We start from the raw sequence: 18,467 nt of genomic DNA on the forward strand, positions 1-18,467 counted from the left end.
GCATCATTTTGAGGTCGAGATCATTCTTGCCCCATTTTTCTAATTTCAAATACAACCTACAAGCTAAGATTCTCTATTGGCCACATCACTTTTCTATTCAAAGAAACAAAACAAAACAGGTTCTGTAACAAGCAAATTATATTCAATTCTATTGTTACAAATTGTGTGCCTTTGTAGAAAAAGTGCAGTTTTGGATCAGTATTATTGGAGAGTAAAATTGTAGATTTTAATAGAGGATGGCAATGAATAGAGAAATTACCTGAAGAAATCCTTCTTTATGAAGTAGTTAGTGTGTAAATCCTGCATGGTTTCATATTTATGGGATTAGTATGGAATTGGAACACTTTCCCTGTAGCAAGATGGAAGCAGAGAGAATGTATTCACTTTCTGCTTTCCTGATTCTGACACTAAAACTTTATTCAACCTCTTTCCTTCACCCAATTAATTTACAAAAATATTCATGTACAAATAATCTATTTGACAAACATAATACAAATCATGGGATCTCCGTTAGAATATTACACACTTTTCCTGAAAATGGCACAAGTTACCAGGGAATATTCTATCATAGTTTTTTTCTTTTTTTTTAAAACCTTATCTGATTAAGTAGATACTTTAAAAAAAAAAGTATTTGTTTTCAGCAGTTCTATTTTACATGGGTATTATGTATTTTTACATATTAGTAATACATTGATTCTTAAAATGAAAAAAAAAATATTTTGTTTTCGGTAGCTCAGAGGTAGCGTAGGTGCCATTTGTTGCTGCAGTTACCATGCTGAGTGCTCATTTGTTATTGACTGGGGCTGTAAATAGTCATATAAAATTCACATAGCTTATCAGGACCAGGTTACAGTTTTCCCAGGAGGCTTGATGAGCTTCAACCTCATATTTATACTTATACTTTTTCTTTCATCGATGAGCTATTTCAGGTATCATAGTTAGGCTCTAGTTTGATCCTCTCTGTGAAGAGTTGAAGACAGTCAAAAGGTTTCTATTATTCAATCAACTCTAAATAACATTTTCTCATTTATATCCCCATTTTCCTACTTAAAATCATTAAAAGTGCCCATGTTTACTCCTTAGAAATCAAGAGAAGGGGTTTTGGTCTTCATCAGTTTATTTCAATTCTTTATTAGAATGTAAAACCTGCAGCTGACTTCTACTCTTTGGGAAAAATTTAGCTACTTAGGCTTGGGAAGACAAACTATGTTATACAGCATCAAATATGACTTACATGCAAAAATATTTTAAAAATCTGATGACCAGAAACAGATGCCTAATGTAAATACATGAAAAGATAATGACTATAAGTTCCAAAAATGTTTCTTAAAATTCTCAAAGTTGACATTTAAGTATTTAATCTTTACATGATTCCTTCTAGGAATCATAGTTTGTTCTCTTGTAAACATTTTGGCAGAAATATTCCTTTCAGTTAGAAGGAAAACATCTCTCATGGCATTTTAGTTCAGTTCTGTCAGTTTTATCATCATGGTGACAGTAAAAAGAAAAATATATCAAAAGCTGTCAGAACCTTGGAAATTATTACCGTCCCATTCAATGCTAAAATTCAATGGAGTCTTGAGTATTGTTTTTCTAAGGGAATCTATTTACTAATAATAAGGAGAACAAAGTGCTTAAGGAGAAATACAAAACATATAAGAATAAAACTCAAATTGCTTTTTCTTTCTTTCTTTCTTTTTTTTTTTTTTAAGACAGAGTCTCGTTCTGTCGCCCAGGCTGGAGTGCAGTGGCCAGATCTCAGCTCACTGCAAGCTCCACCTCCCGGGTTCACGCCATTCTCCTGCCTCAGCCTCCCGAGTAGCTGGGACTACAGGCGCCTGCCACATCGCCTGGCTAGTTTTTTGTGTTTTTTAGTAGAGACGGGGTTTCACCGTGTTAGCCAGGATGGTCTTGATCTTGTGACCTCGTGATCCGCCCGTCTTGGCCTCCCAAAGTGCTGGGATTACAGGCTTGAGCCACCGCGCCCAGCCGTTGCTTTTTCAAATTTTGTTTTACATGTAGGAATCAAAGAAGGGAAAGACCAGCCTACCAATGGTTAAAAGTAATACCCTTTCTCGTGATCCTCCACTATGTATAGTTTGACAAGATTATTTGATGATATCTTCAGAAGTTTCTATTTTAAAAATGGTACATATACAAATATTGATTTACTGACTTGTAAATAGGCTTTAAAAGACAGAAGAAGGACAGAGATAAATGACAAGGGTGACAACATGTGGAGGCTGGGGGTTAAGATGATAATCTAGGAGATGTGGGTGTAAGAAAACAAATAAAGCCACAAACAAGAAAACACAGCCAGCACTCCCAGTGTGTTCTGATTATATTGGGGTCATGAACTATGATAGACCACATAACTGAGGTCCAAGACTGTCCTCTGTAGCAAAGCATACCCTGGAGGTTGAACTGACACAAGGAAGGAAGGAAGGGAGGGAGGAAGGGAGGAGGGGAGGAAGGGAGGAATGGAAGGAGGGAGAGGGAGACAAGGAGGAAGAAAACTAGACAGAAATGATCAGAAGTAGGTAAGAGGAGAAGTGGGCAATAGGAAGCAAAACCAGCGGCAAGTGGGCCCTTTGGATCCACAGCCTCTATTCTGATCTCAAACCCTAGCCTGTTACCTTATTTGTGAGAGCAGACAAGTGGCTGTGACAAAACGTAGCCTAATTTTCTACGTTGTGGAAATGATTTGTCTTGTTTTAAGGTATCAATCTTCTATACCCAGTTAAGCTTATTTACCAAAGATTAGGACAGAACAAAATGAGATAAAAATAAACACAAATGTCCTCCTGTCCCTCTATCTTCTCTTATCTATTCATCTGGCCACTTCCTCCCTTATTTATTTTTTCTCTCATGGAATGATCTTGATGGCCTCTATACCTTGTGGGTTTGACTGGCCTAAGAAATTTCCACATATAATTTGGCTTCTATGCAGAGGAAATTAAATAATTATTAGATCTCCATAAAATAATAACTAAAGGCATTAAAAATTATAAAACCACAATCTGTATTAATCACTGGACCTAAGAAAGGTCCAGTTGAAAACCATATGAAATATAAGATTTTCTCAATATTTCAGAGAAATGCCTATTTAAAATTATAGTTTGCAGATTACAACCACCATCTCTGCTCTAAAATTTAAATATCTTAAAAACACGAGCACCTTCAAAGTTGCCTATGTTTTTATATTTGTAACTTAATATAAATCCACTGTCAAACTTAATTAACATTTCAAAACCATACTCAATGATCCCTTTTTCCCTTCCTCTTTCTGTGTAACTATAAATCGACTGCTCCATCCATTCAGCCATCCATCATTCATCCCTCCATTCATGTATCTATCCATCTGTATATCGATAATCTATCATGCCCAATTACTTGACAGAATTTTTCAGCAATTTTATTATTAAAACTTTACTGATTGTTTTCTCATAAGCATACTACTCATACAGTTCAACATTACTGAAAAAACTATGGGGTGTTATGAGTTGTTCTGCCTTATTTACAACACACTAGGATATTAATATAAACTTAGCTATTTGCTCCAAGTATATATTATGACTAATTATTTGGAAAAATAATATTTCACTTTAGACCCCACTTGTAATTCAGAATTTCATGTTCACAAAATACCCATGATATTGCCTTGTGATAAACCCTTAAAATACTTTCTTAACATTCCTGTATGTTTCTACATGAAATTTTACTGTGAAGAGAGCCAAAATTCAACAAAAATCTCAAAAACAAATATGCTGCCATGATGTTATTGAGATACAAAGTTAAAGTCTGAATTCCAGTAACAAAAAAATGCTTATTGGAAAATGTTTTCATGCATTTTATCTGAGCACACCCAACTTTCACCTCCAATTCAAGCAGTTTCGTTTACAGGTGTGCAGAATTCATTAAAATAAGCAAAACATATGTTTATTATCAAAAAATTGAAGACACAGTTTTTCAGTACAAGTAATTATCTAATCCTCCAGTGATGACTTTCAGGATGACACTTCCATCTGGTGGTCCAAAACTACATGACAAATTCTGTCATCAACAAAAGCAGAATAAAGTACACTCTCTTTATTTTAAATTTGGTAATACTCTGATACAAATAGATATAATTTATAGAATGCTAAAAATGTTATATTTTAATGGTAAGAAATAACCATATCATCTTTAAATAATAATGATGCCATGAAATGTAAGCCATAAAATGCATTTAAAAATAGATTAAGTGGAATTTTCTCCCACTATTGATTTTGAGGATTAGACTAACACCCGCCTTGTAGTTATCAGGAATGCTACAGATTTTGCTACCTGTATCTTATGTTTTAAGCATGTGACTTGATTTGTGTTCTATTAGACTCCATAGAAGACTGTATTATTACACATGTATATATTTTAACTACTGCATATGTTTTCATTTAAACACATAGGTTTTCATTTAAATTGTTCATTTAAAGATAGGCTTTGTGGTTTTATGGCACTATTTCAACTATGACTTTCATTGTCACTCATCTCAAATAATTTTAGCCAATATTTCCTTAAATTATTTTTTTTCATTTGTTATCATACCTGCTATTAATTAGATAATCATGGGTTACCAAGTTGTATTATTTTGAAAAAAATCCTTCTGGAAATTTTTCAGATAGTGTAATAGGAAGGCAGGGGGCAAGAAGAATGTTTAACAGTCATTCATATCTTAGCATGAATTAGTTTAATTAAGTTCATGGGTAGTGTTAGTATGGAACTAGATAGACATTAACTCATATTCTAGCAGGGCTGGTAATAATGAGTTAACATTTATTGACTGCCTATAGAGTTCCAGGCACTGTGTTAATGCCTAGACATACAAATATTACCTCCTGTAGTCGTCACCTTCATGTTCATGAGACTAAATTAGATCTGGGTGAAGGTAGAAGAGAGGATGATATGGGACTGGATGTTGTTACTGTGGGCCATCTAGTGAACCATACATATGAGGACTCAAGCTTTTCTCTGCTACTGTTTGCCCCTGTGACCCAGGAAATATACATACTGCTGTAGAAGTTTGGCATCTGCATTGGTAAAATGGGAATGAAAATATCTGTCCTGCAGAGTTTCAGGGAGGATTAAACAAACATATAATGGGTGCTTAATCATGGTAGGTATTATTACTTGAATGTAGATAAGGACAGGTTGACGGCAAAAATGTCTATTTAAATATGATAAATGCAATTAAAATGTTTATGAACAAATTGGCAGTATAAGAAAAAACCTAGGCCGGGAGCGGTGGCTCAAGCCTGTAATCCCAGCACTTTGGGAGGCCGAGACGGGCGGATCACGAGGTCAGGAGATTGAGACCATCCTGGCTAACACGGTGAATCCATCTCTCCTTTTATTATTAGCCAAGCTCATCTGGCTCTTGATAGATATAATCTCCTAACGTGATGTAGAACAACACGAATTACCTACAAGAAGGTACTGCTTTCTTATTAGCAATACATGTTTATGTTAATAGTTGTGGATTACCTTTTATTGTCTAAACCAACAAAAACAGCTTTTTTAAAGTCACAGTTTGTTACACTGATTGTTGAAATTAAGAAAATGCTGCTTTCATCAAGATATTTTGCCCATATTATGGAAAACAATAAAAAAAATCTCTCCTTTCCTTCACACTGCTATGTAAGGAATCAAATTATTGTTAACATCTCTAACAATGATGAGCAGACAAAGCATGTATGTAATGATTGTGTAACTTTCAGAAGTAGAAAAAGTTATTAGAACATTTAAAAAATGTCCTTCTTGACACTAAGTACGATTGTTTTGGAGGGAAAGACAAGAATGATACGACGTGGAACTGATAGTTTTGAATATTAATGTTTGCACCACAATTGAGTGAAAACAGTTAAAAGGTAGCCCCACTCCCAACCCCAAATGTGTCTGTGGTCTTCTAGGTAAGAGACAATAATGGTAATAAATTTGCTTAGTGGAAATGTTTTAAAAATACATTTTAGGATAAATTTTCACAAAAATCATTTCAAAAAAGCCACAGAATTTTAAAAAATGTTTAAGAACACTATTAATGTTGAAATACATGGCTATTAAAACAGCAATTTTTTTTTTTTTTGAGATGGAGTTTTACTCTTTTTGCCCCGGCTGGAGTGCAATGGCGCGATCTTGGCTCACTGCAACCTCTGCCTCCCAGGTTTAAATTCAAGTGATTCTCCTGCCTCAGCCTTCTGAGTAGCTAGGATTACAGGCATGGGCCACCATCCCCAGCTAATTTTGTATTTTTAGTACAGACGGGGCTTCTCCATGTTTGTCAGGCTGATCTCAAACTCCCTACCTCAGGTGATCTGCTTGCCTCGGTCTCCCAAAGTGCTGGGATTACTGGCATGAGCCACAGCACCCAGTCTAGCAAACCATTTTTAATGTAAGACGAAACCTTATTTTTCTCAGTGTAGTATGTTAGTGTGTCTATAGCGAATATCTGGCTAGAAGACTGTCAGAATGCCATATAATATAATGTTTAGTCACAATTCTTTGAGAGAACTATTTCATTAATTTTAATTCTGCTATTCTAAATACAACTATTTGATATAAACTTTTAAAGAGTTGGAAAGGAGTTATCTGACATTAAGTAAAAGTTAACAGTTTTGAGAATGTTATTGCATAGAAAAATATGAATTTCTAATTCTACTAAGCTTTTGGAAAATTCAAGAATATGCCTTTCAAAGATGGCACTAGATTTAAATTTAAATATAATTCATAAAATACTTTATTTATGTGTGTTAATGTTAAATTTCAATAGTATTCTACACTAGCATAGTGCCTTACACACAGTAGACACTGTAAATGTTTAAATGTAATTCAGTTATTTTTCCTCAGTGATCTGTTGCTTTGCAAATACCGTGAATAGCTCGCAATTTGTCTCTTTTGTTAATTATATAATTGTAATCCATAAAATAAGTTGAACTTTTCTACACATTTATTGGACTAGATTTTTTGCTCACTTTGTCATTTAGTATCCACTTTGACATAAATAGGAATTCTGCTTACTTAGGAGATGGCTTGTCATAAAAAGGGAAGGAAAATCTGATCTATCGTGCTAAAATAAAGGATAGATTCCACTGAATGTATTCCTAAATAAATTATTCATTTCAGGATGATACTATGTATTTTCATTCTAAAATGTTTTATCTAATCCTCAATTCTGAGGTCCTTCAAAATCTGTCTTGATAATGTTTATTCATATATTCATTTATATGTATGTATATAATATGGAAGACGAAATTTATATTACCATGAAATTTAAATCTAAGAAATTATGCCTTACAAAGTGATTAGAATTTTTGAGACAAGTAGGAAGTTCTAATTTCCTGGATAATAGCTGACTTATTCTTAGAAGGAAAATAAAGCAATATATATTTGCACCCCATCTAATGTAGAATTATGGCCTCATTTTCTATTTTTCTATGTTTTCTCCATCAAAACAAAAAGCACTCCTATATAAATCCTGGAGGGTGGATCTCAGTGGTTTCTAGCATGTGCTGCATATTATAAGGCATAAAACATAAGCTTTTATCTGAAATCTGAATCTCCTGCTTAGTAGCTATGTGACCCTGGATGATTTCTTAACCATCCTGTAGGATGGGGATAATAATATCTAACTCACAGTTTTGTGGTTAATATTAAATACAGTAATTCATGAATGGTATTTAACACAGTGCCTGGCATGTAAATGGTAACTCATTATTTTTATTTGTCAATGACTCTAAAGAAAAAAGTTTAAAAAGATCAGATGCAGAAATAAAAAACACAGAAACAAAACCCTTAAAATACTGCCAGCTCAAAGAAGAGTGTCCACTTAACATATTTGAAACAAATTTTTTTGTCAAAAAATCTAAATACTTGACTTGTTAGAACTGCAAATATATGTTAAATATGCTCTCAGATGTATTTTAGCCTTACTGATATGTATTATTTTGAAAATATTATTTCCATAACAATTCTATTTTTCAATTAAAGTAATTTTAACAGTTAATATAAATGTACCCATATTAAAGACATGCATATATTATGCAGAAATAAACACATACACACATATCTTCCCACTATTTGGGAACCTGAGAAAAAGACCTGAAGAAAACAGAAAGAATGATGTTTGCCACACTTGTGCTGTTAGTGAGTACAGGTATGAAAACAAGGAAAATGCTGCTGTGGCTGAAGTCATCAGGACAAAACATCTATATGTCTTTTTCCTTCAAATCTATATACACACATTTATACTTTCATTTATGATACACACCTATGTATATTTATACATGTCTACACATCAGAACTCCTTTTTAAAATTAAATGTACTTTAAGAGGAAGATCATTTCCATTTTCTAATGCTCAGGTATGCTAGCATTCATATTCAATGCTTCATCTTAAATGAAATAAGGAAAAGATATAAGCAAAGTATGATTCATGAGCAATTGGTTACTTAAACACATAATCTAAAAATAAACACAAGTATGGTTGGAGTTTTGTTGCTGTGTTTTGTATCTCTACAATTAATCCTTTTAAATATTTTTTTCTTTGGAAAAAAAATGAAAGCAGTTGATAAACGAAAACAATAAGACTATCATTTATTTGCCAGCTAGAGTCAGTGGGTGAAAGAATATACTTTTGACATTTAAGATTATTATAAAAAGAGAGGTGCAGTTAGAAGCTGAACATTTCCCTTTCAAAACATAGAAATTACTATACACCTAAAAATCTAATATCAGAGAAAAGCCAAACCAAAACAACAACGACGACATCTTGCACAATTAAAGTATATGTCAGAATTTTTTTTAAAAAAACATACTTGAAATAAGTTTATCTTCCTTCTTTACTTCTGTTTTAACTTTGAGAACACAGAAAAAGCAAGGGCAAATATTAGATTTGACATCTATTTACCAAACAATTGTATTTTTACTAAAGTAAACATATTTGAATAATGCAAGCTAAATTAAAATACCTAAAAGATATCAGGTTAACAATATAAGTAATTACACAATGAAATGAATTTTTAAAAATTCAGGTTACTGTCATTTACAGCTAAGACCGCTAACAAATTGTATAGGAACAAGTGCACTTTCAACAGTTTTGATACATTTAGAAAACAAATGCTGACATCTGATAAGTGGTTTTCAAAATCTATTTTGTTTATTCATTCTTTTAAAATATATGACTGCAGAATTACTATAAAAACATACATTCTCCATAAAAACGTGCAAAACCAGGAACATTTAAATTAATACTAATGAGATAAACTATCTGCCTATTTCTGTTCACAACAGCTGCACATATTTTAAATGGCTCAATTAAAGTTTATTCAGACTAGATAATTGATCCAATGTGGAGAGTGATGTCAGCATTAGATATTTTATAAAATAAAATTTAAAATGAAACAAAAATTATTTTGGGAATATTTTCTTGAGGAATAAAAAGAGCAATCCAAAAACATCTAAATAATTAGAAAATACACCTAACTTTTCATAATATAAATGAAGTTTTTCTCAATTAGGAAATATTATACATCTATTTATTTATATTCTTTCCTTTCCATTTTCAGGTTTTAAGAATGACTCATTTCTTAAGTCATTTAAGAATGACTAATTTACTTTTAATCCCCATCTGTTAGCATATTTAACTTTGTACAGGTTACTTCATGTAGTTTTCAAACTCAAATTTGCTGTTTTGCCAAAAACAGATGTATTTAGTCCCTTGCGACAGAACTGAACCGGAGTGTGGATTTATTGAAAGCGAAATCTACAAAGCAAATATAGACAGGTGAGAGATGACATGCAGAAATATATAAAGAACATTATACATATATATCTCAGCGATGAGATAAATTCAGAACATTGCAGTTTGTTTTACACGAACAATTTACATTTTATATATAAAATCTGAGATTTTTCTACATTATGAATATATAATAGAAAATATGTAATAGAATTATGTTGAATTTTTTAGCCACAATATCTGAAATATAGCAATAAAGCTGAAGAAATAATTTCAAATATGGAGAAAGATTTTGATTTATTGTATACTGTTATTAATTTAATCTTATTCTAAGGGCAAATGATGAAAAAGATAAATCCATATGTGTGTGTCTGTGTGTGTGTGTGGGTGTGTATGTGTGAGAGAGAGAGGAGTTTGGTATGAAGTTAATTCATTATGAATTGTACGTGTTTTCTACGATAGCCTAGAAACTCCACTACCGCACCAGAAAGAGGACATAGAAAGAATTTGCAACAGTCTTTTTAATTTAAGGAGTCAGTAATCTACTTAACTTAGCTGCCAAAAGCTGAATGCCTCTTTGGTTTTCCTGGACAGGATCCTACTATTCTTTCCTCATCATCTTTCATTTTGATCCACTGAGGGTTGTTGGTGGTTAGAGTGTACATCTCCGTGGGATGTGCCCCTCACTGCCAGTGCACAGGCCAGCCACTGACAATTGTCAGCCTATGTGACATATGAATAGAACTTGAGCCACATCTCTCTCCATACTCCTCCTTTCTTTCTGGCTATGCATCAGGTTTCTGAGCTTGCAATTGCAGGTGTGCTAATCCACAGAACTGAGTGAAACTTCTTTGTCAACCTCGGATGCCTTGGCAACTACAAAGAGGAGTCACCAACATTTTTCATATTGTTTCCTAAAAAAAAAAAAAAAAAAAAAGACAAGAATAAAATGGAAATAATATAAGGCTATCTCCTGAAAAAAAAAAAAAAAAAGTGCAAGTCAAAGGGGGTGTGCAGATACACTCTCAACAATATGTTAAATTTTACTCTTATAGTAAATTTTCAAAGCATTGTTAAACATGCACTAAAATCACTCAGATTTTTTGCATGCTTAATAATTCCTAACTAAACAGTTCTAAAAAATGACACATACAGTTTTCTTTCATGAAGTTCTAATTTCAAAAAAAAAAAAATCTGAGGAAAATGTGTCATGCTTTTTAAATTATAAAGAAGAAATCATAATATATGAGATAACTGTAACAAAAAGAAAACCACTTTGTATCTAATGCTAAGTGCATTTCTAGATCAGGTGTGCAAAAGGCTAACTTAATTAGCACAGTATAAATTAAAGAGAAAAAGTTAAAAATAAGAACAGATATTTTTGGCCATGTTTTTATGTAAAGGAAGAAAAACATGTAGTTCATATCACCCTGTCTCTAAAGGATTATTATAATACCATCTTTGTCATTGTCCTTTGCTGCAAACATAGTCTACATTTAATCTACACCAAAATTAATTTGATCCCATATGTATTCATAGAGCATTTATTGCCACACAAAATTTAATTTTGATAGCAATTATGAAAGGTATGTTTCACTATGCATATATCTATGAATATACACCTATATGTACACACATGTAGTTCATTATTCTTGACTGTGAGGGCTTATGACTATTGACGTTGTCAATTTTTATCTCATTACTCATCACTGCTTACTGTGGGTGCTAATAGTATATTTCCATGGGGTTTGTGTGTGCTGTAATGTAAATTCTGACATTGCCAGTGTCAGTCACTAATCTACCTCATTCAGTTCATGTCAAGATGATACATCACAATGCTCAACAACCGTCATCTCAGCTTTAAATAGATCTACATTTTCTCAACTTTACAATTAATTTTTTTGTTTATAATCTAGGTTACTTTTTAAAAAAATATGAATAACTCATTCTAATATATTCAAAGCAATTGCTGATTTAAAATATTGCCTCTGAAAATTAAGCAAAAAGAATAATAGTTCTAAATTAATAATAAAATAACATTATAGAAAGAACATTGATTAAAATTTGCATTTTAAAAAGTTTGTATCAGTTACATGGACTTCTAAATTTTACTTTAAGTGCATTTTAAAAGGATCATTTTTCAATGTTTAAAAATACGTAAGTTAATTATGGTGTCACTATTTCAACTCAAACCTGTCCAGAGTTACACCGCCGGAGTATTTGGACATACTTTTGACTTTCTGCCATGCATTTTTCCTGCTGTTTTTTATTTATTTTTTCTCTGTGCTCTCCTTTCATCTTCATTGTTAACATTTTTTTATTTTTCATTATCTTTTCTATACCTTTTTCTTGAGTCTCTTCCTATGGCCTTTTTTTCTGTATTTTATTCTCCTGAGTTGTATTTTCAATTGGCCTTACAATGAAAATTACTTTAAATTGATTCAGTTAAGTCATTTGCCTCTTTTTCTTCTTCAGCCCAGGAAATGGAGACTCCTACACCAGAATGGTTTTGAGAAGGGTTTTGAGAAGCATGTCAGGAAGTCTTCTCTCTCCCTTTGCTTTGTCTAGATATAAACACCTCTGTATCCTTTTAAATTTCATTCTTCTGACCTACTCAACCTTTCATATTGTTCTTTTTATTCCTATTGTTCCAAACATTATAATTATCTCCTATATCTATCGAAACATTTTCAAAGGTCACTGAATTCCAATTTAAAAAATTATTCTGAATATGCATTATGGCAATTCCATGAAATTAAAACAAAAATTTAGAAAAATACTTGAATAGCAAAATGACTGAACTGTTTTGATAACTATATTTATTATGATATTTCACTGTTTGAAAATAAGCTATTTTGAATAAGATGAAAGCGATTGCTAAAATCAGTTAAGACATCCACAGAAAAAAGTAACTGACCTTACTTTTGGAAGACCATCTAAACTATTTTCAGTTGACCCTTCAACAACATGAGTTTGAACTGCGTGGGTTCACTTATGTGTTGTTTTTCAAGCAAATTGATCAGGATAAGAAACCTGTGTATATACGGAGGGCCGACTTTTACTATCTGTGAGTTCCACAGGGTGGACCGCAGGACTTGAGGATGCCCGGATTTGGGCATACTCAGGGGTCCTGGAACCAATCCCCGCGTATACCGAGGGACAACTTTATACAAGAAGCTACGTGAAGATGCTGAGGTCACCAGCACAATATGAGGGCAGTTTCTAAACAGCCGGCTACAGAGGAAGAATATTCTAATCTTTCATCTCCAAAGGAAATTTATAAAAATGTTCTCCTAAAATGAGTACACTAATAATATACTCAATTAAACTGAGTCTCAAAAATAGAAAAAAAAAAAAATCGAAACGGAGTCTCTCTCTGTTACCCAGACTGGAGTGCTGTGGCGCGATCTTGGCTCACTGCAACCTCTGCCTCCCGGGTTCCCGCTATTCTCCTGCCTCAGTCTCCAGGGTAGCTGGGATCACAGGCACGTGCCACCACGCCCGGCTAATTTTTATAATATACTCAATTTTCAAATTCATGCTTAGTATAATTGTGGGTATATATGCAAACACCTACATACAAAAGCCTTCTTAACTTCTTTTTGTCGCTAGTCTTCTCCACTACAGAAACGCATCTTCCCAGCATGCAGCTTGAGTTACATCACTCATATACAGTACTCCTAAACCTTCAACAGTTCCCTCTATGCCTGTCAACTAAAATTCATTTAAAAAATACGTTCCAGCCGGGCATGGTGGCGCGTGCCTGTAATCCCAGCTACTCGGGAGGCTGACACACGAGAATCGCTTGAACCTGGGAGGCGGAGGTTGCAATGAGCTGAGATCGTGTCACTGCACTCCAGCCTGGGCAACAGAACAATACCCTGTCCCCCATGCCCCCAAAAATGCTTTCCATAATCTATTTTTCTTAGCTAATACACCAGGGGAGTCAGGTACATACCCTTTGACTCCCGCAAAACAGAGCTTCGGTTCTTTGCCATTGTCCCTACTCGGTCCACCGCTTTACATGTTTGTTCTTCTCTCAACTTGGGTGTGTCCAAACTCAGTCTTTCCATAAAGAATCAACTTCTTTAAAACTTGGATTTCAACCAACTAGAAGTAATATTTTCTTCCTCTGAACTTTAATAACACATTTATTGTGCAATTTTTCTACTTGTGTGGTTTGTTTGTTTGTTTGTTTTGGTACATTTAATTTTCACTCAGAGTCTAGATGACACTCTCAGTTGCCTAAGTAAAAAGAGCCTCTTACCCGATTGATCCCAGTATTCATTTAGTTTCATTCTTCTGCATATGGATATCCAGTTTACCCAGCATCATTTACTGAAGACACTATATTTTTCCTACGGAGTGTTCCTGGTGCCCTTGTCAAAAATCAGTATCACTAACTATAGGTACATTTATTAATTTCTGGATTCTGTATTTTGTTCTATTGGTCTATGCGTCTATTTTTACATCAGTGCCATGATGTTTTGGTTTCTTCACCTTTACAGTATATTTTGAAGTCTGGTAGTGTGATATCTCCAGCTTCATTCTTTTTGTTTAGAATTGCTTTGGCTATTTGGGATCTTTTGTAGTTCCATACACATTTAGTTTTCTGTTTTTTTCTATTTCTCTAAAGAATGTCATTAGTGTTTTAATAGGGATTGCATTCCATCTGTAGACTGCTTTGGGCAGTATGGTCATTTTAACAAAATTTCTTCTGATCCAGGATCATGGGATGTCTTTTCATTTGTTCATATCCTCTTCAATTTCTTTTATCCATTTCTTGTAGTGTTTCTTGTAGAGGTCTTTCACATCATTGGTCAAATTTATTTCTAGGTATTTTATCTCCTTTGTAGCTGTTATAAATGTGATTGCCTTCTTGGCTATTTTTTCTTTCAGGTAGCTTGTTGTTTGTCCCTGCAGACTTTTAATACAGGCACTGATTTGTTGCCTTAGTCCTGCTGGTGGTACAAAGTCTGGGATATTTGTAGGATAAACAAAACCGTATTAGGTGTGAGGTGCAGTACTGAGAGAAAATAAACAAAGTCTTTTTTTTTTTTCCAAGGTATGGTTAGGTGTAAAAAAGACTTCGGGTGGGGCAGAGTTGGGGGATTAGATACTTCAGTGCTCTTGCCACTCTCTGTAGTATAATGATGGACTCTGAGGAATGGCACTTCTGGCTTTTCTAATGTTGGTTTACCATCCTGATTCTCATTTCCTATATGTTGATCCTGAGTGCTTCTTTTCCGCTTTGGTTTTACCTTTATCAAACCTGACCCAACTTACCTGATGAGGTCTGACTATTCCAATTGGTACAAAAAAGTCCAGATACTACTGTTGTCCATATTTATAGTCAGACCATGGTCTGTTTCTCCACAAGCAGCGCAAAGCTCATAGATTGGCGCAAACCTTTGCCTTGTATTCCACATCACAAACTCCCCACCTTTCTCACATTACAAAGACTTTCTTTTCTTTTGGAATAGAGACAATTTGATGGCATGATTTTCCCTTGCCCCAGCACTTTTAGAACTATGTTTTAGAACTATGTTTTAAGCCTAGCAGAATTCACATTTTAACTACAATAATTGTGTGCGCACAAATAATGTTGCTGTGGATGTAGTTATACTATGGTCATAATTTGTCCTGAAAAGTATCAAATTAATTAGAACTTTCCCTGTTTATCTGGATTGTTAGCTAATGTTGCTATAATGGCTTTAATTGATGCTTTCCCCATATATGTTATGTTTTTGGTTCTTTAGTCCTAAGCATGAGGAAGGAATCATGTCCCCTTTCCTCTATTACCTCTTCCATAAGGAACACTTAAGGAACCTGCAATGTGATCACTACCTCCTGGATCTCCCTTTTTTGTTATGTTCTAATACATGCATTACCAAAAAAAAAAAAAAAAGGCATCTAAGTAACAATTATGTCTATCTCCACTTTATGAATGCAAAATGTGAGACATGGGACTGAGGACCATTTATGGAATTGGTTAAACAATTTTGAAAAAAGCTTCTTAGGCCGGGCGCGGTGGCTCAAGCCTGTAATTCCAGCACTTTGGGAGGCCAAGATGGGCGGATCACGAGGTCAGGAGATCGAGACCATCCTGGCTAACATGGTGAAACCCCGTCTCTATTAAAAAAATACAAAAAAAAAAAAAAAAAAAAAAAAACTAGCCGGGCGAGGTGGTGGGCGCCTGTAGTCCCAGCTACTCGGGAGGCTGAGGCAGGAGAATGGCGTAAACCTGGGAGGCGGAGCTTGCAGTGAGCTGAGATCCGGCCACTGCACTCCAGCCCGGGCGACAGAGAGAGACTCCGTCTCAAAAAAAAAAAAAAAGCTTCTTAGATGGAGACACAGAAAACAGCATAACTTTATTTCAATTGCCATTTTATATACATGGAGAGACTGACATTCAAATAGGCACTTCTGTTTCACTGATTCAAATGTGCCAGGTTGTAATCATGGACATAACTACTACATGGTTCTTTGTCCTTTTATTTTTTATTTTTTGACAAAAATTGCAAGAAAAATGCCTTACTGTTAAGGGTATCTTATAATATAAGAAAATACCTTTTTAAAAAGGAATTGCCAATAAAAATTTTTAAGAATAAGGGATAACAGAATTTGTGTAGTGGATATTAAAATAGTAATGTAAACTAAAAATAAATTTTCTTTTTAAAATGCCTTCTGGGACTAGGTGATAATTACCCCAATCCATTTTCCCATGACCTCTTAAAAGAGGGGGTTGTAACACTTGAAATATTCACTCCCAAATGTTTAATTCATATACTGAGCGACATGCTATTGATAAATGTTCTTCTAACCATGTCTGGTGATCAGGCATAGAAGGAACCTACATGATGGCGTATCGACTGTGTTCCCCAATGCGGAACCTGATCTTGGTGCCTCTAAAGAATTTCCAACTTTGGGCTGCAATAATAAAGTTGATATTTTATTTCTCTCTTAGACTACTATAAAGTATTTCTATGATATTAAGTACTTAGTGCAACTTTCCCCACTGGTTAGATTTTAGACCTGGATGAAGTGATGTTTTTATGTAGTTGATATTAAAATTATATAAATATTATACACTATTAGAGCATACCACTATTGTCATATTTCACCAATCATTAAGAACAACAATCAGAACAGACTAGGTTGCTATTATCAGGGATCCACTGTTAGCCATGAATTTATAATGAACCTATCTATGTCTCTTGTATTATAATCAATTTTATCTATGAATTTAAGTGTAGAGCCAAAACAACATAGATAATTCATAGCGAAAATCCAGTTATGGCTGAGGTATTAATGTGACCATGGAAAAATGACATAAATACCATGATAACTGTTATGGTGCCTGACTTCTTTGTTCTTTTGTATTCCTAACTATAGTTAGCCATCATACTTATAGGTCAACGTACAAAGGTATGCTTTAACACAAACATTTGGTGTATCCATGTCTGGTGCTCAGTAAAAAGCATCTGATAAGAAATTTCTAGATGAATTTCACAATTGTGAAGACTCCAGAGCAAGGAGATAAAACTCTGAATAAACTGGTAAAAACTTAACCAAAATTATAATTTGTAAAATATCCTTTGTAAAAGCGTTTACCCTCCCTGAAGGTTTTGAAATATTATTTGAGTTAAATGTTTATGTATAATTTTAATTAAGATTTTAAAAGAATTTTTCTGGTGTATTCTTGAATAAAACAGGATCCCTAATACTTGGAATATAGCTTGTGCTGATCATTGTAACTCATTACTTTGGTGAATGAAGCACTCTAATAACAAGGTTAGGGTTTCAATGTACAACCAATTCAGCAAAACGTTTCACAGGCAACTCTAACAAGACTGCACAGTGAAGATGTACGTTTATCCTTTATTTAGAATGACAAAATCTTAAACATATCTTTCAATACTGTCTTTTTTTTTTTCACACAAATACACTATATATCAGTAATCTGGACACCAAGTTATTTACAGCTATTATTTAGTACCATAATAAGTAGTAATTTAAATACAAGGTAAAATCACCACATTGTCTTGTTTACTACTGATGTTAATTTTAAGCTGACGTTCGATGCTCCCAAAAAAGGCAGGCTATGATTTGTTATTATTAAACTGTCAACTCTGCCTTGAGTTGGAAAAAGATTCACACTACACTTTTTACAGCGTATCACTTTATTTTCTATTCGTCAAAAAAAAAAAAAATTCAGAATCATTTTAATTGTGTCTGCGCTATTTTTCTATTAACTGTTTCATACATTTTTCCTGGCCTTTTAATTGCAGTTTAATAGTGGTCATTAACACATTAAGGGGTGTTAGAAGAACATTTGAAGTCCTCTTGACTTCTACCAAAGTTGACACTTCAATGCTAGAGTAATTTCAGCTATTCATTTATTTAATAGTGACCTATGCAAATGTGGAACCATGTCATTTTACAAATTGACTGTAATAATTAACTAGAAAGGCAGAGTAAAATGAAACAGGTTATAATTAGAATATAACTGCTACAGTATTACGTCAGCTAGAATAAAATAATCTCAAATGATTAAATTGGTTTCAATTATTAAGAATCAGTTTAATGTACCCACTGTTCTGATTTTTACATTTCTCTTTTTTGTGTGCATTAGATGTCACCTCATGCAATTTATGTATTTTATTCATCTTGGTAAAACAGGCATTACAGAAGTTTAA

This window comes from Trachypithecus francoisi, unplaced genomic scaffold (assembly GCF_009764315.1).
Source record: "Trachypithecus francoisi isolate TF-2019V2 unplaced genomic scaffold, Tfra_2.0 Lachesis_group4, whole genome shotgun sequence".
In the NCBI taxonomy this organism is placed as follows: domain Eukaryota; kingdom Metazoa; phylum Chordata; class Mammalia; order Primates; family Cercopithecidae; genus Trachypithecus; species Trachypithecus francoisi.